Source organism: Salvelinus sp. IW2-2015, unplaced genomic scaffold (genome assembly GCF_002910315.2).
Source record: "Salvelinus sp. IW2-2015 unplaced genomic scaffold, ASM291031v2 Un_scaffold4336, whole genome shotgun sequence".
Taxonomy (NCBI): Eukaryota; Metazoa; Chordata; class Actinopteri; order Salmoniformes; family Salmonidae; genus Salvelinus; species Salvelinus sp. IW2-2015.
Window position 1 is genome coordinate 1,008 of NW_019945607.1, and position 13,549 is coordinate 14,556.

General features: G+C 42.1%; 1 long non-coding RNA gene across 2 annotated transcripts; it reads right to left on the minus strand.

Annotated features, from left to right (window-relative positions):
- Window positions 1–1,899: 1,899 nt before the first annotated feature.
- On the minus strand, window positions 1,900–2,535 carry LOC139026295 (uncharacterized). 2 transcript variants are annotated; one of them, XR_011478060.1, is made up of 4 exons: window positions 2,450–2,535; window positions 2,264–2,325; window positions 2,157–2,215; window positions 1,900–1,947 (listed from the first exon to the last, which is right to left on the minus strand). It is a non-coding gene; the product is annotated as an uncharacterized lncRNA (long non-coding RNA). The 2 variants fall into 2 exon arrangements; XR_011478061.1 differs by lacking the exon at window positions 1,900–1,947 and having other exon boundaries at window positions 2,138–2,223; window positions 2,268–2,325.
- Between the last annotated feature and the right edge of the window lie 11,014 nt (window positions 2,536–13,549).

Here is a 13,549-nt window from a genome sequence, read left to right on the forward strand (position 1 = left end):
GTCCCACTCTCCATGCATTGCTAATGTGCTGGTTGTATAAAGCATTTTAGGTATTGGCTGATTGGCTCCCAGGTTATATAAAGACTTAGGAATTGGCTCTAGGCTGATTGGCTCCAGGTTATATAAAGCATTTTAGATTGGCCTCGTAGGCTGATTGGCTCCAGGTTATGTAAAGCATTTAGGAATTGCTCCAAGGTTATATAAGCATTTAGGATTGGCTGATTGGCTCCAGGTTATATAAAGCACTTAGGATTGGCCTCTAGGCTGATTGGCTCCAGGTTATGTAAAGGCATTTAGGATGGCCTCCAGTTATATCAAGCATTTAGGATTGGCCTCTAGGCTGATTGGCTCCAGGTTCAATGTTAAAGCATTTAGGATTTGGCTCAGGTTTATATCAAGCATTTAGGATTGGCCTCTAAGGCCTGATTTTGGCTCCAGGTTTGTTGCTCTTTACAGGATCCATCCCCCAATCTTTCTCTCTCTCTCCTCTCTCCTATCTTCTCTCTCCCCATCCTTCATCATCACCCTCCCTCTCTCCAGTCTCTCTCTGTGTTTGAAACATGTTCCTGTCTGAGTGTCTACTCTACTCTGTGTTGCAGGCAGTTGGCAGCACTCAGTAGCTCAGACTCCTCTAATAGAGGCACAGACCACTGAGGAAGAACTCCAAGGCTAGACTAGTGAGTGGGAGCAGCTTGCTCTCTGCACTACAACCCTACCAGGGTTGCTAGTTAATATGTTCCAGGGACTGTATTCACAAAGCATCTCAGAGTTGAGAGTGCTGATCTAAGGATCTGGTTGTGCTTTGGCCCTATAGCTAAATGCTTTTTATGGACAAGGGGAAGACCTTGCTCCTAGATCAACACCCTACTCTGAGGAGCCTGTAATACATCAAGGACAGGCTAACCCACTACCCTCTTAATGTTAAACTCCCTGCCTGCCTGTTCCCGCCCTGCCAGTCCTAACTTTAACCTCCCCCTGCTTGCATGCCTCACCCTGGCCAGTTCCTAATGAGATATACGGTACCCACGCCTCCCCTGCCAGTCTTATAAGATAATACGGTAACCCAGGCTGCCCTGCAGTCTGTAGATAGAAGGTAACCCAGCCTCTTGCAGTCTGTAGATAGAAGTTGTACCCAGCCTGCCCTGCCATCCTATAGATATGAGGTAACCTAGCCTGTTCCTGCCAGTCCTATAGATAAACGGTCCAGCCTCCCGCCTGCCAAGTCCCTGCAGATAGAAGGTAACCCAGCTTGCCCCTGCCAAAGTCCTTAGATAGAAGGTACCCAGCCTCCCCTGCAGTCCTATAGATAGAAGATACCCAGCCTGCAGTCCTATAGATAGAAGAGTACCAATCTCCCCCCTGCCAATCCTAATAGAATAGAAGATACCCCAAGCCTGCCAGTCCTATAGATAGAAGGTACCCAGCCCTCCCTGCCAGTCCTATTAGATAAGAAGATACCCATCCTACCCCTGCCCAAGTCCTATAGATAGAAGATATCCCATCCTCCCCTCCAAGTCCTATAGATAGAAAGATCCCCTGCCAAGTCTATAGATAGAAGGTACCCAGCCTCCCCCTGCCAGTCCTATAGATAGAAGGTACGCCAGCCTCCCCTGCCAGTCCTATAGATAGAAGGTACCCAGACCCCAAACGCCTCTACAAAACAGCAATCAAAACTGCTTTCTACAACCGTCATTGTTTTGCTGGCTAATGAAAGTCATATTGTAACAGTGGAAAGATGGTTTTCACAGAAGTCGGGTTGGTGGCTAGACTGACTGGGGGGGATAGATTTGAACCCCAAGAAGGATGATGTCTTCAGCCAAAACACTACTCTACATGTCTATTATCTAACCCACTATATCCACACTACTTACTACTTCTATCTATCTAACTACTATATCAAACACTACTACTAGCATGTCTATCTATCTAACCACTATATCAACACTACTACTTACTACATGTCTATCTATCTAACCCACTATATCAAACAACTACTACTACATGTCTATCTATCTAACCATATATCAACACTACCTACAGTTCATCTAACCACTATATCAACACTACTACTACATGTCTTCTATCTAACCACTATATCAACACATACTACTACATGTCTATCTATCTAAGGCCACTAATATCAACACTACTACTACATGTCCTATCTAAATCTAACTAACCACTATATCAACACTACTACTACATGTCTATCTATCTAAGCCACTAATATCAACACTACTACTTACATGTCTATCTATCTAACCAACTATATCAACACTACTACTACATGTTCTATCTATCTAACCACTATATCAACACTAACTACTACATGTCTATCTATCTAAACTCACTATATCAACAGCTACTACACATGTCTATCTATCTAACGCACATATCAGACACTACTACTACATGTCTTCTAACCCTAAACCACTATATCAACACACACTACATGTCTATCTATCTAACCACTATATCAACACTACTACTACAATGTCTATTCTATCTAACCACTATATCAACACTACTACTACAAATGTCTATCTATCTACCCACTATATCACACTACTACTACATGTCTATCTATCTAACCACTATACAACACTACTAGCTACATGTCTATCTATCTAACCACTATATCAACCACTAACGTACTAACATGTCTATCTAACCCACTATAGTCAACACTACTAACTACATGTCTATCTAACCACTAATCATCAACACTACTAACATGTCTATCTAACCATATATCAAGCACTACTACCTCATGTCTATCTATCCACTATCTCCAAAACACTTCTCTACATGTTCTATCTATCTAACCACTTATCAACGACTACTTATACATGTCTATCTAACACACTATAATCAACCAACTATACATGTCTATCTATTCTAACCACTATATCAACACTACTACATGTCTATCTAACCACTATATGCAACACTACACTACATGGTCTATCTAACCACTAATATCAACACTAACTACTACATGTCTATCTAACCACTATATCAACACTACTCTGGGTTTCTGTGTTTCTCTCTATGTGTCTGTGTCTCTCCATTATTGCTCTCTCTCCCTCTGTCTGTCTGGTCTGTCTCTCCTCCCATCTGTCCTGTTGTCTCTCCTCTATCTTGACTCTCCCTCTCTGTCTGTCCTCTTGTTCTGTCTGGTGTCTCTCTTTCTGTCTGTGTGTGTTCGTGCCTCTCTCTGTAGAATCTATAAGACTGGTTCCAGCTCAACTGTGTAATTCTTTTCTTTCTCCTCCTGGTGGCAAAATGCTTCCTGTTTGACTTGACATCGGCCTAATTTCTCCTCTAATGAAAGAAGACAAGAGGTTGGTGCCAAAACATCTCTGTAGATAAATAACTCCCAACTGACCACAATCAGGGCTGTGTTCCAAAACTGTAACCCTAATCTCTACATATGTTGGCCCTGGTCAAACGTAGTGGCACAAATAGGTAAGGAGCCGTTTGGGATAACAGCCAATGTCTTCTTGGTTCTGGTCTTAGATCTCTGTATGTGCCAGGAACTTCTTTACTCTAGTTGTCAGACAGATCTGGACTAGGTTTATACTTTGCATGTCTTTCAGTGAACTATAGAAGTAGTTAAAAATTATCAAACTAATATAATTGGAATTGACTAACCAGCCTTTTAAAGCAAAAAAAAAAACGTTCAAGCAGAATGAAATGTTGGTTGAGTCGGTCGTCAATATGAATGAAGGGTCTCTCTACTGTACTGCCACTCTGTCTGTCGAGGTTTTCCCATCGCGTACGTCTATGTCATAATCTCTGAGAGCTTGTGCTTGACATATGATATATCTGAAGAGGAAATAGCTGCCCTGAGGCCTGCACGTCTCGAGAAATCCGTCTCAGATGGAACCAATTTGTAGTGCACTACTTTGACCAGGGTACATACGGGCCTCTGTGCAAATGTAGTGCACTAATAAAAGGTAACAGGGTGTAGTTGGGACATAACACAGAGGTCTTTTAAAATCACCCTTTCACTTCCTTCTTTAATGCTGATTAATATTTTCTCCAGAAGTACTGACTGCTGTGTCATCAAGGAGATAAGTTTATGTCGATACTGTTGTTTTTACTGGCTCTGTAGAAGACAGCAGGCTACTATCTAACCATGTTGAGAGTATATTAAAAATCTTAATATTTGACTTAATTGACCGTTGTAATATATGTGTTTGTCTTAGCCCGGTCCCAGATCTGTTTGTGCACATAGTGTGACAATGACCATAGGAGTTGCAGGATAAGCACAAACAGATTGGGACCAGACAAGTGCTGTCTAAGCAAACCTACGAATTCAGACTGTGGGGGTTGGGTGTAGGGGGAATGTTCCCCTAGAAAGCATGATCTTTGATACAGCATTCTGTTAACCTAGGGGAAACTTCCACCCTTAGTGGGTGGGGTTGAGGTGGTGGAACTAAACAATGACGTTTGTCATTAAGAAACGTCCATGCATAGACGTTTTATCATCTATGCATAGTCATTGAATACTACCTACATGTACTCTCATTACTCGACTATACCGGTGCCCACGCACGATTGACTTGTAACCGATCATCACCGCTGTATAATTTAGTGACGCTATTGTTTATTTTACTGCTGCTCTCTTAATTACTTGTTACTTTTTATTTCTTATTCCGTATTATTAATTGTAAGAAATCAGTTTTTTTAAATAAAAATATAACTGCAATTGTTTGCTTAGGGGCTTCATAAGTAAGTCATTTCACTGTTCAGGTCTTCACCCTGTTGTATTCGGCGCTTGTGACGAATCCAATTTTAATTGATGATGGTGTGGAGTTGGGGGATGGTTTCTTATACAGTCAAATAAATGATGATCACTATTATTATTAAAGGGAAGAAGAAGGTTTTCCTTCCTGACAAGATGGTGGAGATGCAGGCGAAGTATCGAGGAAGGAAGGAAAGGAGCTAGAAGCCAAGCTGGACATGGAGGGAGAGGAGAGAACAAGGCCAAGGGCAGAACTGAGAAGAGAGAGAAGGATCTGCTCAAAGCGCAGTGAGTATAGTCTGGGGTTGCAAAATTCCATCCACAAACCATTCCCTAAGTTCCAAATTTTCCCGAAAAAATCACGGTTGGAAGAATAATCTAACTGCTTGAAATACAACTGCTCAAAAAAATAAAGGGAAGCACTTAAACAACACAATGTAACCTCCAAGTCAATCACACTTCTGTGAAATCAAAACTTGTCGCACTTAGGAAGCACACTGATTGACAATAAATTTCACCATGCTGTTTGTGCAAATGGGAATAGACAAAAGGTGGAAATTATAGCAATTAGCAAGAACCCCCAATAAAGGAGTGGTTCTGCAGGTGGGTGACCACTTCTCAGTTCTTGCTTTCCTGGCTGATGTTTTGGTCACTTTGAATGCTGGCGGTGCTCTCAACTCTAGTGGTAGCAATGAGACGGAGTCTACAACCACACAAGTGGCTCAGGTGTGCAGCTCATCCCAGGATGGCCAACATCAATGCGAGCTGTTGGCAGAAGGTTTTTGCTGTTCTGTCAGCGTAGTGTCCAGAGCATGGAGGCGCTAACAGGAGACAGGCCAGTAACATTCAGGAGATGTGGAGGAGGCCGTAGGAGGCACCAACCCAAGCAGCAGGACGCTACCGTACGCCTTTGTGCAAGGAGGAGCACTGCAGAGCCTGCAAAAAATGACCTTCCAGCAGGCCACAAATGGTTTGCCATGTTCTGCTCAAAACGGTCAGACACAGACTGCCCATGAGGGTGGTATGAGGGCCCGCACGTCCACAGGTGGGGGTTGTGCTTACACCAATGCTTGCACATCGTTGTGCCTGGCTGGAGGGTCATTTTGGCAGGTGTCGTTGCTAAATTGCCTATATTTTCCACCTGTTGTCTATTCCATTTGCAGAACCAGCATTGTGAAATTTATGTCAATACAGTGGTTGCTTCCTAAAGTGGAACAGTTTGATTTTACAGAAGTGTGATTGAACTTGGAGTTACATTGTGTTATTTAAGTGTTCCCTTTATTTTTTGGAGCGTGTATAACTAACGTTACTCCCACCCACCCCTAGATACTTTTGGAGCCCTCTGTGGTTCGATCAGAGACCTCTAGAAGGGTATAGAGGAATATCCAAGAAACTCCCATCTAACGCTACTGAAAGGTATTTTTTCAGATCTCTGAGCCCTGACCTCTAACCTCTTTCCCCCAGACAGGAGCATCACCTGGCTGCTGGAGAAGCTGTCAGCCCTGGAGAACGAAGGTGATCGTAGGAGGAGTGGACTCCTGGCCAAAGGCTGAGGAAGCCAGGAGAAACTAACTGCAGGAGTCTAACAATGAGTGTAGAGGAGAAGACGCAGGAGGGCTGAGCAGCTCCGCGAGAGAACTAGAGAGAAGGAGGTATACCTTCTTACAACACTATATTACATGGGCCTTCAGAAACTATTCAGACCCTTTTACTTTTTCCACGTTAGTTGTTATAGCCTGAATTTGAAAGTGGATAAAAATGTTGGTTTTTGTGTCATCTGGCCTACACACAAATAACCCATAAGTCAAAGTGGACTTATGTTTTTTGCGACATCAGGCTGTAACCACAAGAAACATTTGGAAAAAGTCAAGGGTGTGAATTCTTTCTGAAGGCTCTGTTAAAATCATACCATCAACCCAAAAGCAAAGCGCTGCAGAGAACTGGAGGAGAAGCAGTTCTATCACAGAAATATGGATATAATCTACAAGTTAGCATTGTAGAAGCGTAACCAGGGTCCCTAGTTCAAGACAATCTGAAGAGCTGTTATATCCATATATGGCTTCAGTGGTTAACTCAACCATTGGGTCATCTGACATGTTCTCATTTCTGCATCAAAATTACTCACTCACTACACTTCCTCTTGACTTGTTTTGAGCGGGGTTGATTCTCAGTGATGAGTGCGCTGATGAAGAGGTGATATTTTGGTGCGATGTCACATGCCCAGCATATTGGGAAATGAAATGAGTCATAACGTATTAACTGTCCCATGTTCCAACTGGCACCCTATTCCTTACATAGTTGGCACTATTTTGACTAGAGCCTATGTCGGGGGAGGGACAGAAATTGAGACCGACAATATTTTAAATGGACAATATATTTATGTTGCTGTTGAGAAAAGCCTGAGGAATGTATTTATTGGTTCTTGTAATTTTCAATGGAGAGATGAAAATGTCATGAATTTAACATTATTTGTTGACGTTTTTAAGGGTTGTCACATTAAATTATATAATATTTTTTTTAGTTGCCATTCAATTTTGGGTGGGGTGTGGGTTGCCCAGAATTTCTGGTGAAAAAAATAGAATCCATGCTGAAAATGTTTGAAAATCACTGCCTTAAAGTCTACTAAGTCACACCAGTCAGCACCTTTGTAAAGTTCAGCTGAGGTGCCTGCTTTGCTTTCCCTGAAAAATGGCAATGGCATCTGTCGATGAGGCCACAGGAATTGAACATAATAAACACATAGGAATAGAGTATCTTTTAAAAATGTATGTAGTTCTGTCCTTGAGACTGTTCTTGTCTAATGATGTTCTGTATCAATGTATTCTGTTATGGTTCATGTTTGTGTGGAACCCCAGGAAGAGAGCTTGCTGCTTTTGCAACAGCTAGATGGGATTCTAAATAAATACCAAAATACTCCATTTGTCTCCATCGTGGGGAAAAAAGCTTCAGGGTTTATGTATTCCTGCATGTCCTGTTGTCTCCGGCGGAGCATCTTCTATGTTCAAAGGGAGACTTTAAACAACTTTTTTAACGTCAAGAATTCAGTATCTCCAGCAACCGTACCAAGGTTTCTACATGGAGATAATTAAATGAGGTTCAAAAGTGTTCCCGTTTTTAATGAATTAAAAATAAATGAAATGAAATCGCAAAACTCCCTGTCTTGTTTTGTGACGTCCTATAGCAGGCGGAGCCGGTCTGGACATGGGAGGAGAATGTACTCCAGTCTGCGGAGGAAGGCTCAGGGGAAGACGCAAGAAGCTGAAGAAAGGTCCTGAACATGCTGATGGCTTGCCAGTCAGAGGTAAGAATGTCCGACTTGGTGACTTGGAACACAGAAATGGACTTGGTGACTTGGCCACAGGACTTGGACTTTGGTGATTGGACACATGGACTTGACCTTGGTGGAAACTAGTGCTACTATATAGTGAATAGGATGTAATCCCAAAGTGGGTTCAAACACAGGACTGGGGCCTTGGTGGTGTTGTGGGAATGACCTGCAGCAGGAGCAGAACATTAAACAAACAGCATTGGTCAATTAACACACCAAGAGCATTGGTTCATTAACACACAGCATTGGTTCATTAACACACAGTCATTGGTTCATTATTTTCAGTAACACACCAGCAATTTGGTTCATTAACACAACAGCATTGGTTTCATTAACCCACAGCATTGGTTTTCATTAACACACAGCATTGGGTTTCATTAAAACACACAGCATTGGTTCATTAACCACACAAGCATTGGTTCATTAACACACCAGCATTGGGTTCATTAAACCACCACAGATTGGTTATCAATTGAACACACCAGCAATTGGTTCATTAACACACAGCATTTGGTTCATTACTTCATTAACATAATACACTGATGTACAACAACATTAAGGACCACCTTCTTAATATTGAAGTTTGCACCCCCTTTGCCTCTGATCAGCCTCAATTCGTCGGGGCATGGACTCTGCAAGGTGAATGAAATGATTCCCACAGGGATGCCTGCTTGCCCATTTTGACTCCATGCTTCCCGACATTTTTGTTAAGTTGACTGGATGTCCTTTGGGTGGTGGACCATTCTGTGATACACACGGGGAAACTGTTGAGCGTGAAAAACCAGCAGCGTTTGCAGTTCTTTGACAACAAACCGGTGCGCTTGGCACTACTAACCATACCCTGTTCAAAGGCACTTCAATCTTTTGTCTTGCCATTCACCCTCCTGAAATGGCTCACATACACAATCCCATGTCTCAAGGTTTAACAATCCTTCCTTTAACCTGTCTTCCTCCCCTTCATCTGCACTGATTGAAGTGGATTTAACAAGTGACATCAAATAAGGGATTCACAGCTTTTTCACCTGGTCAGTCTGTCATGGAAAGAGGCAGGTGTTCATAATGTTTTGTACACATCAAGTGTATAACACACATATAATTTAAGTACATTCTCTCATAATTATTTAGGATACAGACTTTCCAAAGGTATGCCAAACATCCTTCACCAAAAGGACATTTTTGTGGCTTCTAATTTCAGAAAGATCCAAAAGATCATGAATGTCTTTGTGGCCATCTCGTATGGATTTGCCCCAGAGCAGTCACATCAACACATGGCAATTGGCTTCATTTCTTAATCAACACACGGCATTGGCTCAATTTCTTCAATCAACACATGCATTGTTCATTTCTTCATCAAACACACTATGGCATTGGCTCATTTCTTAATCAGGCACACGGCATTGCTCATTTCTTCATCAAACACAACGGCATGGTTCCTTTCTTCATCAACACTGGCATTGGTTCATTTCTTCATCAAACAACATGGGCATTGGTTCAATTTCTTCATCAACACACGGCATTGGCCATTTCTTCATCAACACATCGGCATTGGTTCATTTCTTCGTTAAACACATGGCATTCGGCTCATTTCCTTCATCAACAACACGGCATTGGGCTCATTTCCTTCAATCAACACATGGCAATTTTGGTTCAATTTTTTCTTCATCAAACACATGGCAATTGGTTCATTTCTTCAATCAACACATGGCATTGTGGTTCATTTCTCATCAACACATGGGCATTGGTTCATTTCTTCATCAACACATGGCATTTGGTTCATTTCTTCAATCAAAACACAGGCATTGGTTCAATTTCTTATCAACAACACGGCAATTGGTGTCATTTCTTCATCAACACACGGCATGGTTCATTCTTCATCAAACGACACGGCATTGTTCATTTCTCGTTAACCCAAATGGCATTGGTTCATTTCTTCATCCCACACATGGCATGGTTCATTTCTTCATCAACATACGGCATTGGCTCATTCTTCATCAAACACACTGGCAATTGGGTTCATGTTCTTCTCTTCATCAACAAGTTCGGCATTGGTTCATTTCTTCGTTAACACATGGCATTGGTTTCATTTCTTCATCAACAACCATGGCATTGGTTCAATTTCTTCGTTAACACCATGGCATTGGTTCATTTCTTCATCAAAACACCGGCATTTGGTTCAATTTATTCGTTAACACATGGCATTGGTTCATTTCTTTCATCCATACATGGCATTGGTTCTTTTCTTCAACTGCAACACAACGGCATTGGGTTCATTTCTTCGTTTAACACATGGCATTGGTTTCCATGTTCTCTTCATCAACACAACGGCAATTGGTTCATTTTCTTCGTTTAACAACATGGCATTGGTTCATTTCTTCGTCAACACATGGCATTGGTTCATTTCTTATCAACACATGGCATTGGCTTCATTTTCCTTCTTAACACATGGCATTGGTTATTTTCTTCGTTAACACATGGCATTGGTTTCATTTCTTCGTTAACACTTGGCATTGGTTCATTTCTTTCTTCGTTAACACATAGCATTGGTTCCATTTCTTCATCAACACATGGCATTGGTTTCATTTCTTCATCCACAACGGCATTGGTTTCATTACACACAGAATTGGTCCATTTCTTCGTTAACACATGCATTGGTTCTTTCTTCATCAACACACGGCATTGTTCATTAACACACAGCATTGGTTCATTTTCTTCGTTAACAACCAGGCATTGGCTCATTTCTATCATCAACACATGGCATTGTTCATTTCTTCATCAACACACGGCATTGGTTCATTTCTTCGTTAACACAACGGCATTGGCTCATTTCTTCATTCAACACACGGGCAATTGGTTATTTCTTCATCAACACACGGCATTGTTCATTTCTCTTCGTTAACACATGGCATTGGTTTCATTTCTTCGTTAACACATGGCATGGTTCATTCTTCATCAAACACACGGCAAATTGGTTCATTTCTCTTCATCAACACATGGCATTGGCCTCATTTTCTTTCATCAACACATGGATTGTTCATTTCTTCGTTAACACCTGGCATTGGTTCATTTTCTTCGTCAACACTATGGCATTGGTTCATTTCTTCGTCAATACACACGCATTGGTTAATTTCTTCGTTAACACATGGCATTGGTTCATTTCTTTCGTTAACACACACTGGCATGTGGTTCATTTTCTTCATCAAACAACATGGCATTGGTTCATTTCTTCATCAACACACGGCTTGGTTCATTTCTTCATCACACATGGCATTGGTTATTTCCTTCATCAACACTTGGCATTGGTTCATTTCCTCTTCTCTTCGTTAACACAACGCAGTTGGTTTCATTTCTTCATCAAACACATTGGCATTGGCTCAATTTCTTCATCAACACTTGGCATTGGTTCATTTCTTCATCAACACTTGGCATTGGTTCATTTCTTCATACAACACATGGCAGTTGGTCAAGTTCTTATCAACACATACGGCATTGGGGTTCATTTCTATTTTCGTTAACACATGGCATTGGTTCATTTCTTCATGCAACAACATGGCATTGGTTCATTTCTTCAATCAACAGCAACTCGGCATTGGTTCATTCTTCATCACGAAAAAACGGCCCCAAAATTGGTTCATTTCTTCGTTAACCAGATGGCATTTGGTTCCATTTCTTCGTCAACACACGGCATTGGTTCATTTCCTTCGTTAACACACGGCATTGGTTCATTTCTTCGTTAACACATGGCCATTGGCTCATTCTTCTTCATCAACAACACGGCTTGGTTTCATTTCTTCGTTAACACATGGCATTGGTTCATTTCTTTCATCAACACATGGCATTGGTTTCATTTCCTTCTTCGTTAACACAATGGCATTGGCTCATTTTCTTCATCAACACACGGGCATTGGTTCATTTCTTCATCAACACATGGCATTGGGTTCATTTCTTTCTCTTTCGTTAACACATGATTGAATAGCATGCATTTTAGTTTTACTTGCGTTTAAGAGCAGTTGGAGCCACGGAAGGAGAGTTGTATGGCATTGAAGCTCGTCTGGAGTTAGTTTAATTAAACACAGTGTCCAAGGAGGGGCCAGAAGTATACAGAATGGTGTCCGTCTGCGTAGAGGTGGATCAAGAGATCCCAGCAGCAAGAGCACATCAATTGATGGTTCAGAAAAGAGAGTCGGCCCCGAGAATTGAACCCTGGTGTGTAAGAAAACATCCTGAACCAGAGTTCTTAATGTGTTTTTGCTTTGTTTAGTGTTGGTCAGGACGTGAGCTGGGTGGGAAATTCTAATGTTGTGTGTCTAGAGTTTTCCTGTTTTGTTGTCCAGCCTAATAACTGGTTCTCAATCAACGAGGCAGCTGTCAATCGTTGTCCCTGATTGAACAGAATCTATATAGGAGGCTTGTTTTGATTGTTGGATTTTTGTGGGTGGATTGTTTCCTGTCTTTGTGTTTTGTATGCACCAGCTAGGAACTGTTGGTTTTGCCACTTTTATTTTTTTTATCGTTGTAAGTGTTCACTGTTTCGTTTTAATTAAACATGTTGGCACTGGCTTACGCAGCGTGTTGGTCGAATCCCCTGCTACACTCTAGTGAAGGGAAGAGGGAAGGCCTGCCGTACACTGGATGCACACCCCATTGAGACTGCGGGCAACAATCAGTTTGGCCAGAAGTATACAGAATGGTGGTCGTCTGCCGTAGTAGGTGGAATCAGAGAAATCCCACCCAGCAGACGAAGACGCTGACATCATTGTAGTATATCAGAGAAGAGAGTCGGCCCGAGATTGAACCACATGTGGCAACCCCATAGAGACTGCCAGTAGGTCCGGACACACAGGCCTCCCGATTTGACACACTGAACTCTATCAGAGAAGTAGTTGGTAAATCCAGGCGAGGCATCATTTGAAGAAAAAAACCCAAAGGCTTGGTCCGAGGTTTCCTGGCCAATAAGAATGTTGTGATTGACAGAGTCGAAAGCCTTAGCCAGGTCGATGAATACGGCTGCACAGTAATGTCTCTTATCGATGGCGGTTATGATGTCGTTTTAGAACCCTTGAGCGTGGCTGAGGTGCACCCATGACCGGCTCTGAAACCAGATTGCTAGCGGAGAAGGGTATGGTGGGATTCGAAATGGTCAGTAATCTGTTTGTTAACTTGGCTTTTGAAGACCTAGAAAGACAGGGTAGGATAGATATAGGTCTGTAGCAGTTTGGGTCTAGAGTGTCACCCCTTTTGAAGAGGGGGATGACCGCGGCAGCCTTTCCAATCTTTGGGGATCTCAGACGATACAAAAGAGAGTTGAACAGGCTAGTAATTAGGGGTTGCAACAATTTCCGGCAGATAATTTTTAGAAAGAAGGGTCCAGATTGTCTAGGCCCGGCTGATTTGTAGGGGTCCAGATTTTGCAGCTCTTTCAGAACATCAGCTATCTGGATTTGGGTAAAGGAGAAATGGTGGGGGCTTTGGCG